Below are 15,296 nucleotides of genomic sequence, written 5' to 3'. Positions count from 1 at the left end.
TCTAATGAGTTGGGTAAACACCTCAGAGAGTGATCGGCAGCTCCCATGCTTAGTCTGTGTTTGGCTTTACAAGAAACTGCTGACTGATGCCCACAGTGACTGTGCTACTTTGATTTTTTTTTTTCAACGTTTATTTATTTTTAGGACAGAGAGAGACAGAGCATGAACGGGGGAGGGGCAGAGAGAGAGGGAGACACAGAATCGGAAACAGGCTCCAGGCTCTGAGCCATCAGCCCAGAGCCTGACGCGGGGCTCGAACTCACGGACCGTGAGATCGTGACCTGGCTGAAGTCGGACGCTTAACCGACTGCGCCACCCAGGCGCCCCAGTGACTGTGCTACTTTGTATTCCTGCCATTAGTGACTGAGGCTTTCTGTTGCTCCAAGTCCTGGTCAGCACTTGGATTCCCACCATTCTAACAGGAGTGCGATGGCAGATCACTGTTGTTCCCTTTGCATTTCCCTAATGACACCTTCTGTGAGCACCTTCTCATGTGCTTATTTGCCAGGAGTATATGTTCTTGGTGAGCTGTCTGCTCAGGCGTTTACTCATTTTTTTAATGAGATGTTTGCTTATTGCTTTTTAAGGTTTTATGGGTGTTCTAAAACAAGTCCTTTATCAGACATGTGATTTGCAAATATCTTCTCCCAGTCTCTGCCCTGAACTTCTTTATGAACTAACAGTAGACATATATGCATGGATGTATTTTGGGAGGGGGGGTAAGAGAAAGGAGAAATGGCTCATTGTGATGTATTTTGGGGACAGAACTTGGGTGACTGGGGGGGATGAGGGATTACCATGTAACATCTTTATTTTTGGATATTTGTGATTATTTGCTGGATTCCCTCGTATGTGCTGGAGTGATGTTTTCTAAAACTAAACTAGTTTAAAATCCCTAACAGATGACAGATCATCCTCAGACCATTAATCAAGACTCGGTTTCTGATCTTCTACTTTAGGACCAATCATCTTTTCCCTGAACTATTTTGCCTTTGAATTTTCATTTTTGAAGCAGGTGGGCTTGATTGTATGGACAAGTACTCCCATGAGAATAGCTTAATATGCCATGTAACATACAAAATCCATCCTCTAGAAAGGATTTAAACTGACATAGTAATAAATGAATAAAAGAGCACACCCCAGAAGCACGAAAAAGATCGTGCTTGCCCCCGCCCTCCCACCCCCAGAGAACAGGGTCCTGAGAAATGGAGCAAAGTCTGTGAGCCCCCTGCCCAGGGCACAGACAGGCAGGCCCACCCCCCCTCCCCCCTGCTCTGTGGCCTGAACAGCTGACTTTCCTACCATCTCCTTCCTTGCTAAAGTGTAAAGAAACATGTATAAACTGGTTATGATGTGTACGTATGATGTACAATATATATGAGGTGATGTATATTCCCAGTAGAATAATTATAAAATGAGAAAAGTGAATGAGGACAAAGTAGAAAGGATGGTAATTCTCACACCTGAGCTACTTTGTTGCATTTTCTCCTAGTCTATGATAGATGCTCCTGCTGCTGGAGCTCTCTCTGTCTCTAAGGTGATGAGCACAGAGCTCAGCGGCCCCAGCCCTGCTCTCTCCAGATGCCATTTCCCCAGTCAGCTCACTGTCCCCTTCCTGAGAGGGCTGCTTCTCACTTCCTCCCCCCTCCTCAGTCTCCTGCACCCCTCCCTGGTCCCCTCCCTGAGGTGATGAGCTCCTTTGTTTCTCAGCCTGAAAGAAGGACTCAAATGAGAACTGCACAGTCCTCCGTCCCCTCCCCCACATGTGCACCTGTGTCCTCACCTTCCAAGTGATGTGGAGACACCCCTCCTGTCTCAGGCTGCCCCTCCATTTGGGCACCTGCATCATCCATTTCCCCCTCTCTGCTGACTCAGCAGTTCCCCATACAAACATGCTGTCCTGACTCCAATGCAAAAACATGAAACACAACTAAAGAAATCCAAACAAAATCCTCCCATAAAAATCCAACACTTGTTTCCATGACTCTCACAACTCCTGCCCCATCTCTATGGCCTCCGTGCAGAACTTTCCTGACTCCATTTCTCACCCACCATGTTGTCTTTAGCAAATGGATAGAGACACAGAATTTTAAAAAGTCTAATACTTCTTCAGTACTTGAGGTCAAGTCAGGTGTCCTCAATCTTCCATGCCCCCCCCATCCTGAATCTCTGAGATCACCTGCATTAGTTATGTTAGCTGATTCTCTGATTATTGCTTCTGTGCCTCTAAATAACCTGCTTCTTGCACCCATTCTCTGGTTTTCAGGTTTATGCATCATCTTTACTGAATTTGCTCTTTCACACTCTCCCATATGCCCCGTATAATTATTGTATACCTTTGATTAGCTCACTGTGCACTGTTTGCATTTGTATGACCGTGAAATGCTACTCACAACTGAGCATTTAGTAGACTATGATTACTTTACCTTTCCTGACTCATCTTATTATTTTCCCGGAGTAAATACATATCTTATCCTTCATTTGCTTAGTTTCTGTTGTTCTCATTTAAATCCTTCCCGAGCTCCCCCAGGTAAATCTTCATGAATCTATTCGAGCCCATCCACTATTCCACCTCATGTCTGTGCAGATGCCCGTCCTGCAGCCCTCAGTCCTGCCCCATGTGGACGGGATGCCTGCACACCTGGGGCAGGGCCAACAGCTGGATCCCCTCAGCTCAGCCTGGGTGCCCTCTGCCTCTCTCCTTCTGGCCCCCTGTTGCCTGGATCCCATGTGCTCCCTTTTGGTTTTCTCCATCATTTTCCCCTTTGCCTAGTGGTATCCCATGGAGGGAACGTGGAAAGTAGACACTGACACTCTAAACATCTGACGTGCCTTTGGGCTACCCTCACCCTGATTCCCACGGAGATGGGATAGAGACTCTGTCCTGGACACAGTTGTCCTCGGGATTTGGGGACCGTGGGTCATGTCTCCCAGCTGCCAGTTCTGTGTTGTTGTGTCTGGAGTTTCCGAGGTGTCTGCTCCTCTACCCTCCTCCTGACATTTCATTGTGATGTGTCTTCGTGTGGGTCTCTTGTCATCCACTCTAGTTAAGAACTTGGGTAGGGGGCGCCTGGGTGGCTCAGTCGGTTAAGCGTCCGACTTCAGCTCAGGTCACGATCTCGCGGTCCGTGAGTTCGAGCCCCGTGTCGGGCTCTGGGCTGACGGCCCAGAGCCTGGAGGCTGCTTGCGATTCTGTGTCTCCCTCTCTCTCTGCCCCTCCCCCATTCATGCTTTGTCTCTCTCTCTGTCTCAAAAATAAATAAACGTCAAAAAAAATTATAAAAAAAAAAGAACTTGGGTAGGATTTTCAACATATGCGTTGCTCCCTGTCAACTCTGAGAAATGTTCTTGAAATTTTTAGAAACAAATTTTAAGAACCAAACAGGTCCTCTCTCCTGCTGCCTCCACTTCCCGACTGCACTACTTCGAGGAAGTACAACTTTAATCATCCACTTTATCGACTAAATTATTCATTTCTAGAGTCATCGTTTTAACTCCCAAGAGCTCTTTCCTGTTCTAGGATTGTTCACCAGTGTGTGTGGTTCAGATTCTGTTCCATATGCCATATGCCTCTTACAGTCTGTAGACATGATTGATTCTAGTGACTGGGGACCTGTTAGGTCTCCTGTCAACTGTCCTCGGGATATCCTGACCTCTCTCCGCACACATTCACCTCAGGAGTGACTTACATTTTCTTGTCATTTCTGCTAATGCCCACCTCCCACTGGACAGTGCCAGTGTGGTGTCACCAGGGGCTCATGCTTTTTCTTCAATTTACCTCTGGAGTCAGCTGACATTGAGCCTCTGGAAGCCTCGAGATGTACATGGGATGATGGGTTTTAGTTTGATTTGAGCATGCAAGTCCCACTGTCTCTTTTTTTTTTTTTCAACGTTTTTATTTATTTTTCGGACAGAGAGAGAGCATGAACGGGGGAGGGGCAGAGAGAGAGGGAGACACAGAATCGGAAACAGGCTCCAGGCTCTGAGCCATCAGCCCAGAGCCTGACGCGGGGCTCGAACTCACGGACCGCGAGATGGTGACCTGGCTGAAGTCGGACGCTTAACCGACTGCGCCACCCAGGCACCCCTCTCTCTTAATGTCCTCTTAGGCTCTGAGCCTACCAGCCTCCCATCGCAGAACATTCTGGAACGTTGCAACAGTTTACTTGCATGGAGTGCACACTCATACCCACCTCCCGATGGACAGAGAACCAAAGAAAGACAAGTCGACAAAGCCTCTGAGTGCAAATGTTCTGGATGGAACCCTGGTTCCACTACCTTCTTATCCTCCCTGAGTCTCCCTCTCCCTGTGTGTACAAAGGGATCCCCTAGGGGGTGCCTCATGGGTTTGCTTTGATGATTAACTTTGACCCTCTGTGTACATCACATGGGGATAATGCCTGAGACGTATTCCACTACTTATACTTATCGTTATCATATTGATTCTAGCACTTAGATATAGTTCCATTCTTTGTTTTTATAAACCACAATTCAAGAAACATCCCTGAAAATATATTGTTGAAGTTTTTTTTTTTTAAATACTTTTTAATGTTTATTTACTTTTGACAGAGACAGAGACAGAGCATGAGTTGGGGAGGAGTTGGGGGGGGGGGTGGCACAGAATCTGAAGCAGGCTCCAGGCTTCGAGCTGTCAGCACAGAGCCCTGATGTGGGGCTCGGACTCACAAACCATGAGATCATGACCTGAACTGAAGTCAGAGGCTTAACCTACTGAGCCACCCAGGAGCCCCTAGTGTTGAAGTTTTTTTAACGTTTATTTATTTTTGAGAGACAGAGCCTGAAAATGGGAGGGGCAGAAAGAGGGAGAGACACAGAATCCAAGGCAGGCTCCAGGCTCTGAGCTACCAGCTCAGAGCCTGAACGGGTCTCAAACTCACAAATCTTGAGATCATGACCTGAGCCGAAGTCTGGCACTTAACCAACTGAGTCACCCAGGCACCCCCCTGAAAATATATGTTTGAGAACACAGGTGATTTATCCTTAGGATAAACTCCTACCTGCGTGGCTTAGTCTGGTAAGCATGAGCCTCTTGATTTAGCTCAGCTCATGATCTCCGGGTTCCTGAGACCCAGCCTGGTGTCTGACTGCTTGGGATTTTTTCTCCTCTCTCTCTGCCTCCCTCCCCACTCCTGCGTGCACTGTTTCTCATTTTTCTCAACATAAAGAATAAAAAAACTTTTAAAAAGCTTAAACTCCTAAAAGAGAATGTCTATGTCACAGTATCAGCACACTTCAATTGTGGAGACATTTTGCAGAACCCTTGAAAATTTTTATACCAGTCATCACTCCCATTACCCTTTATGACGGTGTATTTTCCCAACCCTCTGTTGGACACTCTCCTCAGCTACTTTTACCTTTGCCAAGTTGAAGATACTAAGTTTTGGTCCAATTTTTTTAGTCTGATGGAAAACAAGAAGCGGGAGGCACCGTAAGAATGTCTGGAAGGAAAGGGACAGAACAGCAAAAAACTGAAAGCAGTTTCATTCCCAGGGCAAAAGGCCGCCTGGACTGCTGGTTGTCTCCAGAAAAACATAGTATGGACATCAGGCCTGGGATAAGAATGTTTTGTCTGGTGCCAGATGTACTCATGACCCAGTATAAAATACACTGCAGGTGCATGGCCTGTCAAGGTGCCAAATACTTGCTGTTATCAGACAATTTGCAAAAATAAAAGAGGCTTGAGCCAGGAGACTGGTGCTTAGGTTCCTGGAGAGTCTGAAAAGGTTAAATTGTAGTGTAGGGCTAACCTATAGCTTGAGAGATAACAGCTTTGTGTTGACACTTTAGCTTGAGAAATAACAGCTTTGTTTTGACTCTGAAGGTTAAGAGATAACAGCCTTGCTTTCCTCTTGTAAATTAGGCTTCATACTCTTGTAAATTACACTTCACCAATTAAGGGAACAAAAGTTCAAAGAAAAATGGCATCAGAGGCAGGGTCAAGGAGATGAACTGGTTGTGACTTAAGGGCAGAAAGTCTAGAATACTCACCGCATCCGGGAACTGTTTCCACCTCATCTGGGAGCTATTTCTTTGTTCTGTTCCCAGGTGATGATAAGATGATGTGGTCAGCTATAAAAACTCCGTACCCGGCTGTTCGCTGTTCGAGGCCTCACTCTGAGCCAAAGTGGTGGTCCCCTCTGTTGGCCTTGCCTCTCATTGCAATAAACTTTGCTGTGATTGTCACTGGTGCCATAGCATTCTGTTTCAGGAGTCATGTGGATGCAACAAGTCAGTCTCCTGCTTTGCAATTCTCCCCTCACTGCACCTTCAGATCCTGTCTCTCTACAGCTGGCGCCAGAACAGGGACCTGAAGGTGGACGTTTGCCACAGGGCTGAAGAACTGCCACGGGAACCGAAGGGGACTTTGGAGCCAGGAAGCTCAGCCTTCGGGATTTCTGCAGGGTAAGTATGGGGAATTCTACCTCATCTAGTTAGGACTCATATATTTAGCTCTTGCAGAGTTTTAAAGAGCTCAGGGGTAGAGGTGAACCCTTCTGCGTTTGAGGATTTGTTTTATTTGGTAAAGAAACATTGTTACCAGTTTATGCCCTCTGGCAAAAATGCTTTGAATCAGAAACTATGGAATTGGTTTTAGGTGCTTTTCCACTCGCTCATCAAAAAGAAAAGTAATTCCTCTCTCCCTATGGTCTTTATGTATTTCCCTGGCTTTGGAGCCCTTGCAGTCAGAATCCGGGGAAGAAGGGGGCATTGGTTCTCGCAACCCCTCACTGGCTGAAAGTGATCATGAGCTTGTGGATAATGAGGACCGGGAGCCCAGCCCCTAGGCCCACCACCAGAGGGACACAAACCTATGGGGGTCCGGGTTAATGGCCCAGAGATAGTTGCAGCTCAAGCCTCTGGACACCTGCCTCCTGCACTGCCCCACGGTCCTGAGCCAGTGGATCCTGTTGAGGAAACTAAATGTTCCGCTTATTCAAAAAACCCATTTCTTGATACTTCTGCTCCGAGCATCACAGTTCCTGTTTCCCCCATGATGCAGATGCTTCAACAAGCTAAGCCTGGGGGGGGACAATGAATTAATGGCTGGTATGGCTGCAGTTTATACTCTTCACATTACCCAAATTCCTCCTCATCAGCAATATCCTCAGGGAGGGCAACGACTTGATCATCATTACCTTTAAGTTTTAAGGTCATTAAGGATTTGAAACGGACTTGCACACAATATGGTGTTAATTCCCCTTATAGGTTGGGATTGGTGTCTGGTTTAGCGAATTCAGAGCCACTCATTCCATGGGACTGGGGGGTCCTAGGTCGCAGTGTTCTAAGTGCTTCTGAATTTTTGCAGTTTAGAACTTGGTGGGATGAAGAAGCACAGATACAGGCCTGGCGTGATGCCACCGCCAATGCTCCTGTGCCCATTACCGGAGAACAACTTACCAGACTGGACAATGGTTTGGCATACAGGTTCAGCTTCAGTGTGATGATCAAGCCGTGATACAAGTTAGTTGTGCTGCCTTGGTGCCTGGGAGAAAATGGCTACCCCGGGACAGGCTACAACCTCTTTTGTTCAAGTTAAACAGAGTCCTAAGGAGCCCGATGTAGATTTCATGGATGGGCTAAAGGATGTTATTATAAAAACCGTTTCTCTGGTGAGCTTACTCCATCTCCTCTTACTGCTGCTGGCTTTTGATAATGCTAATAAGGAATGCCAATGAGCTTTATGCCCAGTGAAGTCTCAATGAGGTGATTTAAGTGATTATTTAAAGGCCTGTGAAGATATCGGCTCAGAGGTCTATAAAATGGGGCTACTGGCAGGGGCTATTCAAGGCACTGGACCTTACAAACAGTCCAAGTGTCTTCGCTGTGGCAGATTGGGACACTGTAAAAGGGATTGTCCACAGCTGAGTCCTAGAGTCCTAACAATTGCTGTGATCCCCCTAGGCCACCAGAAGGAAATACTAAACCTCCTGGGTTATGGGACCCATGCAATAAAGGCTATCCCCTTGCAAATCAATGTGGATCTAAATTCCATAAGAATGGAGCTCCCCTGTTGTCTCCCTGGGGAAAAGGCATAATCCACCCCCCCCCCCCCAGGCCCTAATGTAAACAATATGGAGAATCAGATTCTACATTTTTATCCTGTGAGCAAAGGGACTCTTCATGCAAATCCGTCCATGACCCCCTCCAGGCCACAGGAGGGAGCTCTGCATTAGATATCCCAGCCCCATATTCCCTGGTCCTGGAATCTGCCTTGGGAATTTATAAGGTTAAAACTGGCATCTATGGCCCTCTTCCTTCAGGGTCCCTTGGCCGTCTTATTGGACGAAGTAGTCTTACATCCAAGGGAGTTCATGTCCACTTAGGAATTATAGATGTTGATTTTAAGGATGAAATTTTAGGAATGGTTAGTACTTCTGTTCCTTACTGTGTCATGGCAAGAGATCCCATTGCTCAACTAATTACATTGCTTTAAATTCCATGACGATAGAACGGCAGGGAGGGTTTGGACCTACTGGCAAACCGGTATCTTGGCAAACGTTTCTAAAGGACGGAAGGCCTGAGATGACCTTACAAATTAATGGAAAATTGTTTACTGGCCTGGTAGACTCAGGAGCTGACGTCACCATCATTGCTTCTCAGTTTTGGCCCAAGAATTGGCCACTTCGACCTGTATCCGCAGTCTTTACAGGTGTAGGAAAAGCTACTGATATCCCACAGAATGTTGAAATTTTTCTATGTAAAGGGCCTGAAGGCCAGGCTGCTACTATCCAGCCTTATGTTACTGACAGAGCTACTAATCTGTGGGGAAGAGACCTATGAAGTCAATGGGGAGCATATATTAATATTCCTTATGTTTCCTGTGCTGCAACCAATATGATGTCCAAAATGAACTATAATCCAGTAAAAGGGCTTGGACAAGAAGAAAATGGGCATATGAAGCCAATTACTGCTGAAATGCAACCTCCTTATACGGAACTGGGATATCCTGTACAGAATTCAAATTTAGTGTAAGGGCCACTGTTCCTGAACAACGTTATGCCTTACCATCAAAATGGTTAAGGACTGTCCTGGTGTGGGTGGAACAGTGGCCCCTTCCAAAAAAGAAATTAGAGGCTTTAGAGCAATTAGTGCAAGAACAATTGGATGCCGGTCATATAGAAATGTCCACCAGTCCGTGGAATTCTCGGGTGCTTGTGATAAAAAAAAGATCTGGGAAATGGAGAATGTTAAGGGACTTAAGGAAGGTAAACGAGGTTATACAACCTATGGGACCCTTGCAACCTGGGCTCCCATCTGCTACTATGATTCCTCAGAACTGGTCATTAATTATAGTAGATTTGAAAGATTGTTTTTTCACAATTCTACTACAGCCAGATGAGAGAGAAAAATTTGCTTTTTCTGTACCTTCATACAGTCATATGGTTCCTGTGCAACGCTATCAATGGAAAGTGCTTCCGCAAGGTATGCTTAATAGCCCTTCTATGTGTCAGCATTTTGCTAATCCGCAGCTTTCACAATTAGCCATTCAGTTTCCACAGGTGTCGAATATCCATTACATGGATGATATTCTTTTTGCAGCAGAAACGCCTACACAGGTAGAAGATCTTTATCAAGTTGCTATATTATTGTTACCCAAATACGGCCTAATAATAGCAGAGGATAAGGTGCAAACCCAAGATCCCTTCCTTTATCTTGGTGCAAAAATTTACAAAGCAACCATCTTTCCCCCAAAAGTATAAAGATGCCGAGATAATTTAAAAACTTTAAATGATTTCCAGAAGTTACTAGAAGATGTAAATTGGTTGCGACCTGCTTTGGGAATCCCAACTTCTAGCTTATCTCATCTTTTTGGAACATTAGCCCTTGATCCCAACCTTAACAGCTATAGAGTCCTCACAAAAGAGGCAGCGGCTGACCTACAATGGATTAAAAATCATATTGAGAATTGTCAGCTCACTCGTATTTGACTTAATGTTCCTCTTCAATTATTGATTTTTCCTGCTCCACATTCTCCACTGCGGTCTTATGGCAGGATGGGGGAATCATTGAATGGCTGTTTTTACCAAAAAAGGACACTAAAATTCTTACCATATAGCTGGATAAAATTAGGAATATAATTTGGAGAGGCCAATCCCAACTACGTGTGCTTAATGGTGGTGATCCCTCCTCTATAATTAATTATTCCCTTATCATATCAACAAAGTGATATGGCTTACCAAACTAATATACAATGGCAATTAGCCTTGTCTGATTACGTAGGGAAATTAGACAATCACTATCCAAGGGACCAAATTTTGTCATTTCTCAAGGCTACCTCATGGGTTTGGCCAAAGAGAATTCGAGACCAGCCTTTAGCAGATGCTGACACATAGTTTACAGATGGAAATGGTCATGGTAGAGCTTCTATACATGGTCCTATTTCTAAGGCCTGACAGACACCCTATACATCTACCCAAAAGGCTGAATTAGCAGCCGTTATAGAATTGTCGCATCTTGTACCTGCCTCCCTCAATGTTGTGAGAAATTCACAATATGCGTGGCCCACAGTCCTAAATATTGAAACCGCACATATTGTTCCATGAAATGAATTAGATCATCTGTTTTTGCATTTACAAGAATTAATACAGCATAGGCAACACCCCTTATATATCACTCATATTCACAGTCATTCTAACCTTCCTGGCCCGTTAGCGTTAGGAAATTCCATTGCTGATGACTTATTACAAGGCACCTTACAGATGACACAACAGGAGCATATACTTCACCACAGTAATGCCTGAGGACTTGCCCATAGACACGCTGTAACACATGCTCAGTCAAAAGATATTGTTAGTGCCCGTCCTTCCTGCGAGCCCCTCACTGTGGCTCCATATACCTCTGGAGTGAATCCTTGTGGACTACAGGCAAATGAACTTTGGCAATCTGATGTTACCCATATTGTAGCTTTTGGTAAGCTCTCTTACGTGCGTGTTACTGTGGATACCTTCTCCAGATAGATCTAGGCTACATAATGTACCAGAGAAAAGGCTGTGCACGTTATTGCTCATTTTCTTGAAACTTTTGCAATTCTAGGTATCCCACAATGCATTAAAACTGATAATGGCCCTGCATATGTATCTCATAAGGTAGCCCGCTTCTTTGCAGCCCAACAAATTACTCCTCTTACTGGCATTCCCTATAACCCTCAAGGTCAAGGGATCATAGAATGCACTCATCAGGGACTTAAAATTATGTTAATTAAACAAAAAGGGGGAAAAGGAGAAGGACTTAGACCTACACCATGGGAACAATCACACTGTGCTTTATATACTTTAAACTGCTTGGACACACAAGGACCCCATACATGTCCTGTTGCTGAGGTACACTGGCACAAAAAAAGGCCACCCCTGTTTATCAGCTGTTATATTGGAAAGATGAGAAGGGACATTGGGAAAAGGGAGAGGTTGTTATGTGGAGCAAATGGTATGCTTGTGTCTCGACAGATCAAGGCTACCAGTGGTTATGCAGTCAGGGCTTGAAACCCAGGCATGAGCGGATCCAAGTGACCTCAGTTTATCATGACTCCACTAGTCAAAGAGTTTCACAGAATGTCCATCCAGAAACTGATAATTGTGCCCAATGCACCACACCCTCTTCCGAGGCACACGAAGACCAGTAACCTCCTACTTGGGGACAAGTTAAGAGGTTGACACATGATGCTGAAAAAATATTGATGCAGACTTGCAGCCCACAAACTCCTGCTCACCTTTTCCTTGTGATGCTCGCGGTTATAACTATCACAGTAAGGGCTGATAACTATACTTCCTGCGCTTATATCCCTCATCCACCTCTTAGTCAGGATATGACTCAATGGGTATGACTCCCCCATGCCAGTGTATACAAATGACACCGAATGGACACCTGGGCCATTTGACAGCAGAAGACCACATAGGCCAAATGAAGAAGGTACTGTTATGGATGATTATACTATAGGGATTGAAGGTCCTCTTGTATGTTTTGGATATGGGAAACATAGTCTCAAAAGTCAGCCTCAAGCATGGCTATCTATTACTAAAAATGGGACCCAGCACAAACATATTTTTGTACTATCAGCCCATTCTCTGATTGGCTCCAATCTTACAATTAATGACACTCCTCCGGTGTTTCCGTCTCGTGCTACTTGTACATTGTCAGAATGGGACGGATGGGTGACTTGGGAAGCATGTAGAGGGGACATAGGGTGAGTTCCTTTAAATACTTCCTATGGAAGCATCATTGATTGGAGCCCTATGTGCTCAACTCGCATTAAAAATTCGTTACAAAATCTACAATGCTGTGTTCATAATCATACTATCCGCACCACTCCTAATGGCTCAATTGTTTGGCACAGGGGGGGATTTTCTGCGTCTAGTCCTCATTTACAACCAGGAGCCTTACAAAAGCATCTATGGAAATTAACTGCTGACCCCCACTCTTTCCATACCTGGAAGGGCACATGGTATAAAAACAGCTCCAGCAACATTTCTACTTTATCTTTCACTGTCAATAGTACCTGGTACATATGGGCTTGTGTCCATTTGCCATGCATACTATTAAAGGGACAGAGAGTTTGGAATGATTCTGAGGCCCTTATAATCTGTGTTAACTGCTCATTATACATATATATGTCGTTTTAACAATCCTATACCCTTTACTCTGTCACCCGAAAGCTTATATTTACTTAGAGCACGCCCTGGCCTGTGGCTGCCGGTTCGCATGTCTCGACCATACACTGTTCAGAAATGTATCTGATGGACCATGCTCTACGGTGATTCTTCACCGATCCCCACGGTTTGCTGGAATGCTTGTTGCAGCTCTCATAGGCATTATTGCTGTGACTGCGGCCGCAGCTACTGCGGATGTCTCGTTGCACCAATCTGTGCAGACAGTACAATTTGTGCAACAATGGCATGAGAAATCGCACCAACATTGGAAGACACAGCAGGATATTGACAGTAGACAGTCCAGTGAGATTGCAGGCCTACAACAGGCTGTGTGATGCTGCTGGGAGATCAGTTACTGAGCCTACAAAACAAGTATCATTACAATGTGATTGGAACACTACATCAATATGTGTAACCCTGTTACCACTTTATAACACTAAATTTCCATGGAATGATGTTAGAGACACTTGCTCGGACAATCTAAAGTGTCTATGGACATTCAACATCTGCAAGCACAGATATATGAGACCTTCAAAACCAATCTGGACATGAAATATGGTTCTAAGGTCTTAGAATGTATATGAGAGGGATTAGGAAAATTAAACCCTGTAGAGCATGTTAAGATTTTTAGCTTCTCTACTGCTATTCTATTTATATTAATATGCGGTGTATTTGTCTTTGCATGTACAGTCTGGTGCCAGAGACGATGAGCCTGTCAACATATCGACCGACAGTTCGGGTCATGCAATGTCCTCCTACAGTCCATCAAATACAAACAGAAAGGGGGAGATGCTGGAGAACAACAGGCCGGAGGCACCTTAAGAATGTCCTGAAGGAAAGGGACAGAGCAGCAAGAAACTGAAAGCAGTTTCATTCCCAGGACAGAAAGCCGCTGGGACTTCTCCTCTCCAGAAGGACATCATCCGGAAGCCACCCTGGGGATAAGAATATTTTGTCTGGTGCCAGATGAACTCATGACCCAGTATGGAATACGCTGCAGGTGCACAGCCTGTCAAGAGGCCAAATACTGTGTTGTATTTACTTGCTGTTGTCAACAAGTCGCAAAAATCAAAGAGGCCTGAGCCAGGGGACCGAGGCTTTGGCTCCTGGAGAGTCTTAGCCCCCTGCTTTGCAATCCTCTCATCACCACACCTCTAGGACCTGTCTCTCTACATATTCCACACTCTCATTTTCTTTGTGTTTATTTATTACCAATATATGTGTGTGACATTTCGTGTCTTCTTTTCCAAAGTGTTCTCTAATATTTCTGATTATCTTTTTTTTCTTAGTATTTGAGTGCAGCTTACACACACTGTTCCATTCCTGTCAGGTTTACAACATAGTGACTCGTCATATAATCCAATAATTGCACTCTTGGGTATTTACCCCCCTAAAAGTGAAAACACCAATTCCTTTATTTTTTAAGGTTTATTTATTTTTATTGAGAGATGGAGAGAGAGTACACAAGCAGGGGAAGGGCAGAGAGAGAGGGAAAGGGAGGGAGAGAGAGAGAATCTCTAGCGGACTCAGTGCTGTCAGCCCAACACCTGATGTGGGGTCAACTCACAAACTGTGAGTGTACATGTCCACACTATGGAGCATTGTATAGACATTGAGTTGCTATTTCCACATCAGAAATGATTTTCGTTTCACTGAGTTTTGAAACGTTTAGAAATAGAAGTCCCAGGAAGTGTTTCTACTTTTCGGTTTTCCCTGTATCACCATCACGGGACTGGAGGACAAGGTGCATAGGGACGCACACACCTCAGCAATGGCACGGGTTCCTGAGCTCTCCTCTCCTGCAATCCCGCCTCACCCCCGAGCCTGACCCCTGTGGAGTCCAGAGATGCTCAGATACTTTTTCCTCTCACCACTGACACCCAGGCTTCTGCTCAGACATATCTACCTGACTTACAGTCCAGACCCCACTCAGGCTTCTCAGTGAGAATCCACCCAAGAGCAGAGCAGTGGGGGATGTCCCCTTACCTTCCACCCCACGGGCGCCACAGGACTAAGGAGCGAAGACCCAGCTGCCTTTCTCCTCCTCAGCCAGGCCCTCCTTAGGGTCTCCTTCAGGTCCAGCATCTGGACAGGGGCCCAGACACCAGGGGGCGCCCTCATCCCAGATGATGTTCAGTGAGTTAGGTTGTTTCAAAAGCCACAGGGACACAACCTGTGTCCCTGCCAATCCCCCCACCCCCCAGACAAATGGGTAAGAAAGATGTGTGGCAAATACACACACACTAGAATATTATGCAGCCACAAAAAGGATGAGATCTTGCCACTTGTGACAACATGGATGGACAAACAGGGCAGTGTGTCTGCTAAGTGAATGAAATCAGACTGACAAAGACAAGTACCACGTGATCTCACTCATATATGGAACTTACAAAACAAAGCAAATGAATAAATAAACAAGCAAACAGCAGAATCAGACCTATAAATACAGAGAACTCACTGATGACTGCCAGAGGGAAGGAGGCTGGGAGGATGGGCACAGTGGGTGAGGGGACTGGGAGACACAGGCTCCAGGTATGGAAGGAACAGGTCTTAGGAATAAAAGGCACAGCACAGGGAATATCATCAGTGATACTGTAACATCACTTTCTGGTGACAGATGGCATGTTTATT

At 45.3% G+C, this 15,296-nt stretch overlaps 1 long non-coding RNA gene across 1 annotated transcript; it reads left to right on the top strand.

The window, feature by feature from the left end:
• Nucleotides 1-5,893: 5,893 nt before the first annotated feature.
• Nucleotides 5,894-15,088, top strand: LOC123385327. Its single transcript, XR_006597646.1, has 2 exons — nucleotides 5,894-6,423; nucleotides 13,356-15,088. It is a non-coding gene; the product is annotated as an uncharacterized LOC123385327 (long non-coding RNA).
• Nucleotides 15,089-15,296: the final 208 nt, after the last annotated feature.

Source organism: Felis catus, chromosome B2 (assembly GCF_018350175.1).
Source record: "Felis catus isolate Fca126 chromosome B2, F.catus_Fca126_mat1.0, whole genome shotgun sequence".
In the NCBI taxonomy this organism is placed as follows: domain Eukaryota; kingdom Metazoa; phylum Chordata; class Mammalia; order Carnivora; family Felidae; genus Felis; species Felis catus.
The sequence above is the reverse complement of the archived record's forward strand: the minus strand, read 5'-3'. Positions and strand labels throughout refer to the sequence as shown.